Source organism: Tamandua tetradactyla, chromosome 18 (genome assembly GCF_023851605.1).
Source record: "Tamandua tetradactyla isolate mTamTet1 chromosome 18, mTamTet1.pri, whole genome shotgun sequence".
NCBI classification, from domain to species: Eukaryota; Metazoa; Chordata; class Mammalia; order Pilosa; family Myrmecophagidae; genus Tamandua; species Tamandua tetradactyla.
The window spans coordinates 20,897,272-20,910,653 of NC_135344.1; the positions used below are offsets into that span (position 1 = coordinate 20,897,272).

The following is a 13,382-nucleotide window of genomic DNA, read 5'->3' on the forward strand; positions in this document are numbered from 1 at the left end:
GCTGAACAATAACCTCCAGAATGACTTCTCAATCTATATGAAATCTCTCAGCCATTGTAACTTTATTTTGTTCCATTTCTCTTCCTCCTTTTGGTCAAAAGCTTTCTCAGTCCCACAGTGCCAGGGCCAGGCTCCTGCCAGTGAGTCATGTCCCATGTTGCTAGGGAGATTTACACCCTTGGGAGTCATGTCCCATGTAGGGGGAGGATGGCAGTGAGTTCACCTGCAGAGTTGGCTTAGAGAGAGAGGCTGCATTTGAGCAATAAAAGGGGTTCTTTGGGGGTGACTCTTAGGTATACTCATAAGTAGGCTTAGCTTTTCCTTTGCAATAACCTTTTTTTGAAAAAAATTGAGCAGAGGGCAGAACAAAGAACACTTAATTTCCATGGAAATTTCTTAGAAAAGTTGTTCATCACTCTTGCTTATTTACTTTTCTATGAATTCCTTTTCTAAATTCCCCCAAAAATGATGGAATCTTTATGATTCAGCTCTTAATAGTGCTCACCCAAGCTATTACCAGGTCTCTGAAATTGTTCCTTTCCTTCCACTACTTCTTGGTCTCCCTTTCCTCCCGTAACCAAGTCATTTATGAGAGGGTATAAGGTTTTATGAAGTTTATGGATGGAACCATGGAGCTGATAAGGGTTAAGGGGAAGGTACAAGGGGCTTAATTGCAGAGTTCAGAACAATATCTAGTTTTATATGAGGGGGTGTGGATGAGGAGAATGGCACAAAAAATGATAGAAAGCTTGAATTATATAATTAAGAGCTGGCTTTGGAAAACCTGATCAGTCTAATAATAAAACCTGCTCTGTGTGTGTGTGTGTGTGTGTGTGTGTGTGTGTGTGTGTGTGTGTGTGTACTCCCATCCTTTAGCTATAATATTTCTAGCACTGGTCAAGAATAAAGGAATTTCTACTTTAGAAATTCTGTCTCTAGAACTCATGCCCAATTCCTCTTTGCTCTTCTGTTTCATTATAATCAGTTTTTCCAGTTGAGGATACTCTGTGTGTCTTTCCATATCCTCCAGGGTTGGCAAATAGATTCTTACGGATCCTTTCTTACATACTTAGTATCTAGTGAATGTTTTAATTCTAAAGGAGTCAGGAAGTTTTTGACCTACTTTACCCTTCCTTCAAGTTTTCACTTTTAATCAGGCTAATGAAACTTCAGCTCAGTCCATGGGCAATTTCTTTGACTACAGTTAGACAAGAATGACCTATTTGGATTTTTGTGAGTTGCCCTACATGCTCACTAATTTCCAGTTGTATGTGACATTCATAATTGTATTAAATTGGAGCGTGTTCATTGAGAAAGCATGTCTTTAAAATTTACTTATTTGGCTAAAGTTATTCTTGATAAGAAGTTGTAAGTAATTACTACTCAGTATTTTCCCTCATAGTCTTGCCTTTGTCCAGAACTTTAGCAATGCAGGGCAGTCCTGTAAAAACCATGTCTTCACCAGACCATGACGATTAATCTATAGGAAGAAGAATTTTTGGCAAAAGTAAGTTTGCTATCTAAAATTAAGACTAGATTTATTACTTTGATAAATACGTGCATATCAAACATGTGTAAACAAAGAATGGATTTTGAAGCCAAACTGGAATTTGAGTTTCAGCCTTACCGCTCTGTGCAGCATTGGGCAAGTGACTTAAACTCTTTCAGTCTCAATTTGTCATTTACAAACTAGAAATAACTGTAGGCTCTGCCTTATACAGCTGTTGTCATTATTAAGTGAAAAAAAAAAATGGAACTTTTAGCATAGTGCTTAAAACCTGAAAATAGAAGATGCTCAGTTAATGTTAGTGTCATTTCTCTCCTGCTAGGAGTTTGTAGTTTAGTGGGGGAGAGGCTACCAGTAAGATTAGTAGTAGGAATGGCAGTAGGAGTAGGCGTAGTCATCACCCCACTGTTAGTAGTGGTTGAGGAAGCAGCAGCGATAACAGGAACAATAACAGCAGAAGTAACAGCATGGAGTGTTTGCTCTTGCCAGACTGTACTAAGTCATTTACATTCACTTTTGCATTTAATCTTTACAGGGCTTCTGTGGGAAGGTATTATATTTCCATTTTACAAAGAAACAAACAGTGATGTGCTGGTGTCAGCTCCTACTGGCCCTCAGAAGAGCTGGCTCCTCAAACCTGGCCACGAAGTGAGTCTTTACTCCATGGAAATTGGCAGACACTACAAATCAGGACTCTTCCTCCCCCTGTCTCGGGAGAGTCAGTTTAGCAGCACACCACTGCAAGCAAACAAACAAAACCAAGGCCCAGAGATTAAGCTACAAAAGGTTAATACATAGCTACAAGAGGATCAACTGGGATTCTTCCTCAGGAATGACTCCACAGCAGGTGCTTAGGACATAACTGATTAGAACACAGATCTGCTCTGTGATAAGGGCCACAAGAACATTATAACAAGATGCTAGATCAGGCAGAGGAGGGAGAAATGACTTTTGTCAGGAAGGAAAAACTTAAGGTAGCACATGAACCACACCTGAAGGATAGGGAGAGGGACATTTCAAGTGAAAGAAAAAGCAGATGCAAAGGTGCAGATGTAGGCTGCAAAGGGCCTATCTGGAAGAACAGGATCCATTCAGGGAAATAATGGGAGATGAGGCGGGAGAAAGAGGCAGAAACCAGTAGCTAAGATCTTTTGCTGTTGGACTAAAATATTTGAAATTCATTTAGTAGTTCCTGGTGAGCAGTTAAAAGTTTGAACATGCAAATGTAACGATCATACCTCTGTTTAACAGCATTGTAGGAGAGGAGTGGGGAATGGGTGAGACAATCAGTTGAGACGCTACTGGAATAGTCCAGGCAAAACTGTTAAGGGGAATTGCAGCAGGGGAACCAGGGGAGGAAAAGAGAGATGAGAGGTCTGAAATACCGAGGGGCAGAGTCTTCAGCACCTGCAAATTAACTCGATGTGAAGGCAGGTGGGAATACGTGGAAAGATGAATCAAAGAAGACTTGAGTTTTTATGCTTGGGGTGCAGCAGGAAGTTGGGAGTGAGGCACTAATTAGAGGCAAAGTGATAAATTCGGTTTAGAATTTGTGATAAAAATTTCATCTTTCTACATCTGATTATTTAAAGAGGTAAGAACTTCTCTTCCTCTTTCAGTCCAAGTCTTCAAGGCAGCTTTGGGCTTAAAGAATGTGAGCTCTTCTCCCTTACAGCAGTCCTTGGGGCTCTCTGAGTGCACCCTGTAAATTTGGCTCACTGATCTAGTGTCTGTGGACTCCTAGTGACATCTCTGTGGCTTACAGTATAATTTAGCCTAGAACTTGAGTTCAGTTAGAGACTCCTGACTTAGTTCTCAGACGTTGCTCTTACACAATATCCACTCTTTCATGGAATAGTGCATTTTGTTTTTCAGTCTTTGAATGTGTAAGATATACACACAAAAAAGCTAGCTGGGTAATCTCTTCAAGGAAAAGAACTATTTGCTTTCTAACTCGTAAACAAAACCAAACACAAATCTTGCTGTCTGTTATTTACCCTGTTAATTGAAAAGAAAAACTTGTCTTTTAGTATATGCTTTCATGAAAGTCTCTTTTGGAGCAAGGTATATAATTTGGAATCAGGTCATTTTGGCTTAAAACCAGTTCCAGCTCTGATCCTTGATGTGATGTTGAGCAGTGTGCTTAACCTTTTGGGTCTCCCAAATATGACGATGATAATCTTCTTTAAGGGTTATCAGATTTCATGGCTGAACCCTATAGATGGAGTTTTTGTTTTTCATTTTTTTACTTCCTGTGTGTTTCCCTTTTGGTCTGTCTTTCCAAAGTAACTTGTGCACTTCTCTATGACCGCCCTTCATTACTGAGTATTGCAGTTGTTTGCCTCTTTCCCCCATATGGGAACTCCTTAAAGATACAAGTTGATCTTTGTCCATGTATTCGTAAAACCTTTTGCAGCATTTGGCGTATATTAGGTGCTTAGTGAATATTAACTGAGTGCCAGTGTATTTTTAAAAATTTGTTCTATTTTGTACTGATTTTTTATTTAGAGAAGTTGTGGGTTTACAAAACAATCATGCATGTACACGGCCCCACCACCACCTTCTATTGGTGTGGAACATTTGTTAAAAGTGATTATAGCGGGCCACGGTGGCTCAGCAGGTAAGAATGCTTGCCTTCAAGCCCGAGGACCTGAGTTCAATTCCCGGTGCCTGCCCATGTAAAAAAAAAAAAAAGTGATTATAGCACTTTTTAAAATAATTGTACTATTCTTTAACAGTCACCTTTGTTACAATTGATGAAAGATTTTAAAATGATTCTATATATCATCCATTATTTACATTAGGCGTATTTTTCCAATAGACTTCACTATTATACCACCTTGTGTTAGTATCATATATTTGTTATAATTCATGAGAGAACCTTATATTCATACCATTAACTATAGTCCATCATATCTACAGTGGGGCTCCTCTGTTGTACAGTCCCATGTTTTATCTTTTAATTTCTGTTCTAGTAATATATATATCCTAAAGTTTCCCTTTTAACTGCATTCACCTATATATTTCAGTGCTGTTGATTTCATTCCCAATAATGTGCTACCATCATCACCATCCATCGTCAAACCTTTTCCATCAGCCTAAATAGAAATTCTATACAAGTTAAACATCAACCCCCTATCCTCTACTCCCTATCCTCTAACCCCAGTTTATCTCCTGGTAACCAGTATTCTAGATTTTAACACTATGAGTTTGCTTATTATAATTATGTCATAACAGTGGAATTATGCAATGTTTGTCCTTCTGTGTCTGGCTTATTTCATTCAGCATAATGTCCTCAAGGACATTATTCATCCACATCATGACTTCATTCCTTTTAATGGCTAAATAATATTTCTTTGTATGTATATACCACATTTTATTTATCTATTCATTGAATGATGAACATCAAGGTAACTTCCATCTTTTGGCAATTGTAAATAATGCCGCTGTGAACATTGGGGTACAAATATCTATTCTGGTTCCTGCTTTCTGCTCTCAGTTCTTTTGGGTGTATACTTAGTAGTGTGATTGCTGGATCATGGTAATCATATACTTAGTTTCCTGTGGAGCTGCTATAGTGTCTTCCACAGTGGCTGCACCATTTTACTTTGTTACCAGCAATAAATGAGTGTTCCTATTTCTCCATATCCTCATCAACAAATTGCAGTTTTCTGGGTTTTTTTTTTAAACAGTGGCCATTCTAGTAGGTGTGACAGGATATTGCATGGTGGTTTTGAGTTGCATTTCCTAATAGCTAGTGATGTTGAGCATCTTTTCATGTGCTTTTTGGCTATTTGGATTTCTTCTTTGGAGAAATGTCTATTAAGTCTTAACGCCCATTTTTAATTGGTTTGTCTTTTTATTGTTGAGTTGTAGGCTTTCTTTATATATTTTTGGATATTAAATTCTGATTGGATATGTCATTTCCAAATATTTTCTTGCATTGCATAAGTGTTCTTTTCTCTTTCTTGATAAAGCCCTTTGTTGCACAAAAGTTTTTAATTTTGAGGAGGTCCCATTTATCTATTATTTCTTTCAGTGCTTGTGCTTTGGGGTGATGCCTGTGAAACCATTGCCTATCACAAGATCTTGACAAAGCATCCTACATTTTCTTCAGGAGTTTTATATTCCTGATTTTTGTATTTAGATCTTTGATCCATTTTGAGTTAATTTTTGAGTATGGTGTGAGACAGGGATCTTCTTTCATTCTTTTGCACATGGATGTCCTGTTATCCCAACACCATTTATTGAAGACAGTATTCTGTCCCATTGGAGTGGACTTGGACCTAGATGTGAGGGTCTGTTTCTGAGCTCTGATTTTGATTTTGTTGGTCAGTATATCCTTGTGCCACTTCCATGCTGTTTTGACCACTGTAGCTTTATAAAATGCTTTAAAGTCAAGAAGTGTGAGTCCTCCAACTCTGTTCTTCTTTTTCAAGATGACTTTAACTATTCAGGGCCCCTTCCCTTCCAAATAAATTTGATAATTGGCTTTTCCACTTCTTCAAAGTAGGCTATTGAAATTTTGATTGGGATTGCATTGAATCTGAAAATAATTTTGGGTAGAATTGACATCTTAATGATACTTAGTCTTCGAATCCATGAACAAGTAATGTCCTTCCATTTATTTAGGTCTTCTTTGATTTCTTTTAGCAACATTTTATAGTTTCTTTGTACAAGAACTTTACATCCTTGGTTAAATTTATTCCCAGATATTTGATTTTTTTAGTTGCTATTTTAAATGGATTTTTTTCTTTATTTCCTTCTAAGATTGCTTATTACAGTCTTACACAGAAGTGTATAGAAACACTTCTGATCTTTGTGTGTTGATCTTATATCCTGCCATTTTGCTGAATGTATTTATTAGCTCTAGTTGCTTTGTTGTAGATTTTTTGGGAAACTTTCTCTATATAGGTTTATGCCATCTGAAAGTAGTGAAAGTATTATTTCTTCCTTTCCAATTTGGATGCCTTTTCTTTCTTTTTCTTGCCTAACTGCTCTAGCTAGAACTTCTTGCACAGTGTTGAATAATAATGGTGACCTGAGGTATCCTTGTCTTGCACCAGATCTTAAAGGGAATGCTTTCAGTCTCTTAGCTGAGGGTATTTCATATATGTGCTGTATCATGATGAGGTATTTTCCTTCTATACCTATTTTTCAAATTGTTTTTGTCAAGAAAGGATGTTAGATTTTGTCAAGTGCCTTTTCTACATCAATCAAGATGATCATATGGTTTTTCCCTTTTGACTTGTTATTGTGGGATATTACATTAATTGATTTTCTTGTGTTGAGTCACCTTTGTGTGCCTGGGATAAAGCCTACTTGATCATGGTGTATAATCCTTTTAATGTGCTATTGCATTTGATTTGCAAGTATTTTGTTGAGGATTTTTACATCTATATTAATAAGAGAAATTGGTCTGTAATTTTCTCTTCTGGTAGTATCTTTATCTGGCTTTGGTATCAGGGTAATATTGGCCTTCTTAATATTAGGAAGTGTTTCCTTCTCTTCAGTTTTTTTTGAACAGTTTGAACAGGATTGGTATTAATTCTTGGAATGATTGGCAGAATTCACCTGTGAAGCCATCTGGTCCTGGGCTTTTTCTTTGTTGGCAGGTTTTTGATGACATCCTATGTTTCCTTATAATTGGTCTGTTGAGGTCTTCTGTTTCTTCTAGAGTCATTGTGGTTTGTTTGTATATTTCTAGGAATTTGTGCATTTCATCGAAGTTGTCTAATTTGTTGGCATAAGTTGTTTATAGTATCCTCTTATGACCCTTTTTATTTATGTGGGGTCAGTAGTAGTGTTCCGCATTTCATTTCTGATGTTATTTATTTGCATCTTCTCTTGACTTTATCAGTCTAGCTAAGGGTTTTTCAGTTTTATTGATCTCCTTTCTATTGTTTTTTTGTTCTACATTTAATTTATTTCTGCTCTAATCTTTGTTATTTCTCTCCTTCTGCTTGCTTTGGGATTAGTTTGCTATTCTTTTTTTAGTTCCTCCAGATGCTCAGTTAGGTCTTTGGTTTTAGCCCTTTCTTCTCTTTTAAATATAAGTAATTATGGCTATAAATTTCCCTCTTAACCCTACCTTCACTGTATCTCATAAGTTTTGATATGTTATGTTCTTATTTTCATTTGTCTTGAGGTATTTACAGATTTCCCTTGCAATTTCTTCTTTACTTACTGATTAAGAATATGTTGTTTAACTTTCTGTATATTTGTGAATTTTCTAGTTCTCCAGCTATATTTTCATGCATCTCCTTAAATTGATTTAGGAGATATGGACATCTTTGATTAGTTGTTTCAAAGATTGGGTCTTCTCTGAAGTTTTAATTTGTTCCTTTGACTGGGCCGTACTTTCCTGTTTCTTAGTATGGCTTGTAATTTTTTGCTGATATCTAGGCATCTTTTTATCTTGATATGCTTACTCTGCAGATCATTTTCTGTCTTGCCTAGGGCTTTTTTGTTGATTGTTTTTGTGTTAAGGCTCTTCTTTGATGCTTGGTTAAACTTATTCCAGACCTTTGTAATGGCCCATGTTTAACTGATCAGATTTTTTCAGTTCTTCAGCTTCAACTTCTTGCCCTGGATATGTGGTACAATTTTTAAGACTGCACTTATTGTCCATTTTTTTCACCTCCAGGAGTAAGCATTTTTTTCCTCTGTACTATCTCTGGAAATCTTGATTTGTTCTATTTGCTTTTGTTCTGCCTCTATAGTTTTTTAAGATTCTTTTTCTTCCCTGTAGCTGCTTTTTCCTAGAGGGGCAAATTCTGGGAGGAGGGTCACCCCAGAGGGGATTTTCCCAAGTCATAAATTGGGAAATAATTACTCAGTATTTCCCTTCCAAAACAGGGCCAGGGATCTATGAAGGGGGTGCACATCTGCTCCAAAGTACCCTGGGGAAGGGACCAGGAAGGATGCCAAAAGCCTCTTTGACAGCTTCCCAAGATGGCTTTCATGGCCTCTCAGAAAATGAAGCCCTTCAGCTAACTGTTCCACATAGCCCTGAGAGAAGCACTGTGTCTTTAAGGCTCCTTCATCTAAGCCCCTTTCTGGGGTAGGATTGAAACAATGACTGCCACTGCCATTGTCCAGGTTGGCTTGTAACAGTAGCTCAGAGCCTGGATCTGGCAATCTGACTTTGCTAATCAAAAACTGTGATCAGTTATTGGCCATGCCCACTGCTATTCTTGGGTAAAAGGATTTTTATGTCTCTTTCTGTCTCCAGCAAGCTGGCCAGGAACTGGTCCCCAAGGTGACCTGCTGCTAGAATGGGAGATGGGCACTGGCAGCCACTGTATAAAGAGAGTAACTCAGCCTTCTCCATCTTAGTTTATCAGCCTCTTCCTCATGTTCTTTCCTAGATGTTGTACAGTGTTCTTCTGGCCTCCAGAACATCAGAATAGCTGTCTCAGACAGTTTCTCCCTGTTCAATAGCTGTTTTGGTAGAAAGAGTGAGTCCTGGAGCTTGCTGCTCCATCATCGTCCCGGAAGTCCCCCCGAGTGTATTTTTAAACTATAAAGAAGTACTTAACATTTTGTTGTTATTATTCTTTTTACCTTTAGTATTTAGATTTGATTTAACTAATATTGATTTTTTCCATATTGATTTTAATATACGTTCTCACCATCAACACATTGAAAAGTATATTAAGAGACCTAGATAATCAAAGAGTATAATGTCAACAAAAGTCAAGAAAACATGGAGTTTTTACAAATTGTATTTTTGTTCTTGGACAGGAATTATAATAAAGTGTTAAATGTCAGAGGTGTTTTAAAACTGTGGTATCATTTGTTGTAATTTAAAGTTAAGACATTCTTTGTAGAAATGCTTGGAAACCTTATGAGGGAATTGGGATATGAATAATTACAGTGGGACTTAAAATTATGTGACTCTTAAAAGTTGTTTAGTTAAAGGAATATGACAAGCAGGTATCTCTAGCTGTTTAGATTTTTACCTCCTTAATTCAGGGGGATTCGGGTCTCTTTTCTGTAATTCCTTTCAAGGTCAGCCTCTACTTGTATCAATGAGCTTATACTTCTTGAGAGTTTGTTTCTTTGATAATTTGTTTCTTTGAATTCAGAACCTCTTTATTGGTTCAGACTTCACAATATGACTATACTTAAGTTTCATTTGAATAAAACAACCCTTTCTCACATCTCCTTCCTCATCATGCTATTGCTTTGCCTTTCTCATCCATTCATTTATTTTCTGACTTTACTATTCATTTAAAAGACATTTACTGAAGGCATGTTATGGATGGGTCAACAGTGTGCTAGGTGCTGAGAGTTTCATGGTGAATAAGACATCCTCACTGCCCTAGATGGTTGGAGATGCACAACCAAACAAGCAGTTGTGTTAAGTGCATAGAATGAACATTTATAACTTAGAAACCCTGAGAAGAGGCACCTGACCCAGCTTGAAATTAGGGAGTGAAATCAGGAAACATTTCCTGCAAGAGAAGATACAGTGGATTGTTTTGAAGGGATAACTACATATTAGACAGCCAGGCTGGAGGGCAGGAAAAGAAGGGGAATGGGGAAGGCACCTTAGGGGAGGCAAATACCTTTTCTGACTTCCTAAACTGTACCCTATCTATTAGAGGAGTAAGACATAGAGGAATGAATCCCCAGAGCAATTTGCCCTCTTTATTTACAGATTTCATATTTGTGAATCCATCCATGTATTAAGAATGCTTAACTTACTTCGCTAGCCTTTTGCAGACATGTGTATGTTTGTTTGTGTGTGGATTCTTAGTTGAGATGGAACAAGGCTTTGGTGTTCATTAATTCAGTGTTCCTGGGAATGGTATAGAACATAACTACCACAAATAACAAGGTTACCTCTGTACTTGAAACTGCTGTTCTGTTCTAGTTATATTATTGTGATGTATAACAATATATATATATATATATATATATAAGAAATAGCATGGAATTATAACTTCATTACAGTGAATTGATATGATTGGGCATCAACATACATGCAAATACTGTTGTAAAAAAAATTCCTGACTTGGTCTGGCTCTTCATTTCTTCATAAAGATTGTGTTCTCCAGGAGGTATTCAACACTAGAAGAGGTTTCAGTATTATTGAAAAGCAATGGGCTTTTGAAATTCCACCATAAATCACAAATAGTCTTATTTTGTGTTCTCTATAGAGTGTTCCTTGAGTATAGTCAAAGTACTTAAAGCCTCACTTGAATTTATGTAGAGAAATACCATGATCCTGGATGAGAAAATTGATTGTTATAAATACATTAACTTTCTTCTAATTAATGTTTATCATAATTTTAATAAGAATTCCAACGGAATTTTCTTTAAACTTGACAAAGTGGTTCTAACATTCATTTAGAAGAAAAAACATGAAGACAGTGAACACAAGTTTGAAAAAGAACAGTAAAGTGGAGGATTTGGCTTACAAAATGTAATAAAGTTACACTAATTAGTGATTTTCTGTCTCATTACAGAGTTGGCTCTACTCTCTCTGTAAGTAAGATTTGAATGCAAGAATAGAATTGTGCAAGAATAGCTTTCTAGTTTCATATGAGAGGTTGAGTACACACATTGTTTTCCTCTCTCTCCTTTAATTCTCTTAAAGTAAAATTAAAGGAATATAGAGGTCCATAGCTTTGTCCCAAAATCATATAGTATTGGATAAGAGACAACACAGACAAGAGGTATGTATTAATAGCTTTTGGAAGATGGGAAGTAGACCTAGGAGTGGTAAGTCACTTAGAATAGAAAGAGCTGAAACCTAAATTTTTTGATCACCTGACATTTGATGAAATCTTCCAGATATAAAACACAGAGACCAAAAAGCAAAACTAAAACAAAGTACAAATAGCTAAGCCAAAATTAAAAAAAGAAAACGATAAAAATACTAAGAGCAATACAGACAATAGAGATATCAGAAAAAAAAATCTTAAAAGCTCTCTTATTCATATCCTCAATCAAGAGAAAATATGACAGGCACCTGAGATAGGAATAGGATGTAAGAATGAAACAAAATGAAATAATAAGAAGCAATGTTTGGTTCTTAAGAAAAAAAGATGGAAACCAAACAAACAAAACCCTCAGGAGGCAGGGCAAGATGGCAGTATAGTGAGGTATGGAACTTAGTTCATCCTCCAAGAGCAGCTAGTTAATATCCAGGAACAGTACAGAACAGCTGCTGGGGGAGCAACAGTGATCAGACACACAGCATATACCAGCCTCTACCAGGTGGAATGGCTGAGATCCCACACAGAACTGTAAGTCCCCCACGCTGTGAAGGCTGGTTCTCCTACCCCATGGGCACCACAGGCTGGTTCCCTGTGGGGAAAGGAAACAGCCTTTACTAGTAGAAAGGGCTTAGTTCAGCCAAGCTCCAATTACTGAATTAATTAACAAATTCTGGTTACTGAAAAACAGGCCCCCTAGCACAGCTAAACCTGGAATAAACACCAAAGAAACTAGGAGTTTTTACCTCAGCAGTGAGGGGGCAGGGCTGATGGGAAAAATCCAAACAAACAAAGCAGAGGCTTTTGGAATTGGACAGTATAAAATATTGGAAAAGTGCTTGACCCCAAGAAAAGGGGACACATAAGCCCGGAGATACAAAGAGCCACATACTAACTCAAGTTCCTGATTGGCAAACCTGAGGAGTGGGGGCCAGCTCTGAAAAGGTCTTTTGCTTTTTTTTTTCACTTCTTAAACAGCTCATTAGATAGAACTGCTCGCACTCTCAGGCTCCAGCACAGCCCCAAGCAGGGGTGGAACTAAAGTGTGACTGAGAGACAAAGCTAGGTGAAAGGGGTTAATTCCCTAAAGGGTGGATCTTACCAGAGAAAAGGGGAGATGGGGCCCAGTTCAGTGAAATCCCTCCTTTGAGGAATTCAGGTCCCAGAGACTGGAAAACAGAAGCAGTCAAAGGCCGCCTACTCCCTCTGTCTCAACCATGCCCCTGGCAGGGAGATTCTGCTGAAATTAAAGGCACTCCATCACTTTAAACTGGTGGGAAGCCATGGGCGTACAAACACCACAAGCTGGGCACGATAGGAAAAGAACAGAGTCTAGAGGCTTCATAGGAAAGTCTGAAAACCTAGGTCTCACCGTCAGGGAAACTGATGCTGGCTACTCTCTATTCCTGAGACTTGGGCCTGTCTGATCTGGGAAAATCTGACTGGGCTGTATAATATCTGAGGAGACTCTCCTCAAAAAAAAAAAAGACTCCATAAAGGCAGAGCAAGAAACAAAAAAATAAGAACTAAAAAATTCTGACCCATTAATGCTGGAGATCTAGAATAGGTTGAATTGAATGTCAAAGAACAGATAGAGAACAAAGCCATCCAGCAAGAAAACCCTAGGTGAAATAGTGAAAACAACCTCCAGAATAAACTAATTAGGAAAATCAAATGCCTAGACACCAGCAAAAAATAACAAGACATACTAGGAAAATTGAAGATATGGCCCAGTCAAAGAAACAAACCAATTCTTCAAATGAGATACAGGAGTTGAAAAAACTAATTCAGGATGTTTGAATAGACATGCAAAATCTTATTGAAAATTAAATCAACAACTTGAGGGATATAAAGACATTGGGCAAACATAAAGAAGGACTTGAAAGTATGAAAAAAAATTGCAGAACTTATGAGAATGAAAGGCACAATAGAAGAGATGAATAAAAAACAATGGAGACTTACAACAACAGAAGAAGACTTCTTACAACAGAAGAAAGAATGAGTGAACTAGAGGACTGGACATCTGAAATCCAGCACACAAAAGAAAATATAGGGAAAAGAATGGAAAAATATGAGTAGGATTTCAGGGAATTAAATGATAACATGAAGCACATGAATATATGTGTTGTGGGTGTCCCAGAAGAAGA

At 37.4% G+C, this 13,382-nt stretch overlaps 1 protein-coding gene and 1 long non-coding RNA gene across 7 annotated transcripts in view; one reads left to right on the plus strand and one right to left on the minus strand.

Annotated features, from left to right (window-relative positions):
- The window catches only part of CDH20 (cadherin 20), a 252,220-nt gene that overhangs the window by 63,344 nt on the left and 175,494 nt on the right, over positions 1 to 13,382 (minus strand). The window lies entirely within an intron of this gene.
- Positions 1 to 13,382, plus strand: part of LOC143662000 (uncharacterized) — a 168,645-nt gene that overhangs the window by 62,662 nt on the left and 92,601 nt on the right. The gene's annotated exons all lie outside the window — the stretch shown is intronic.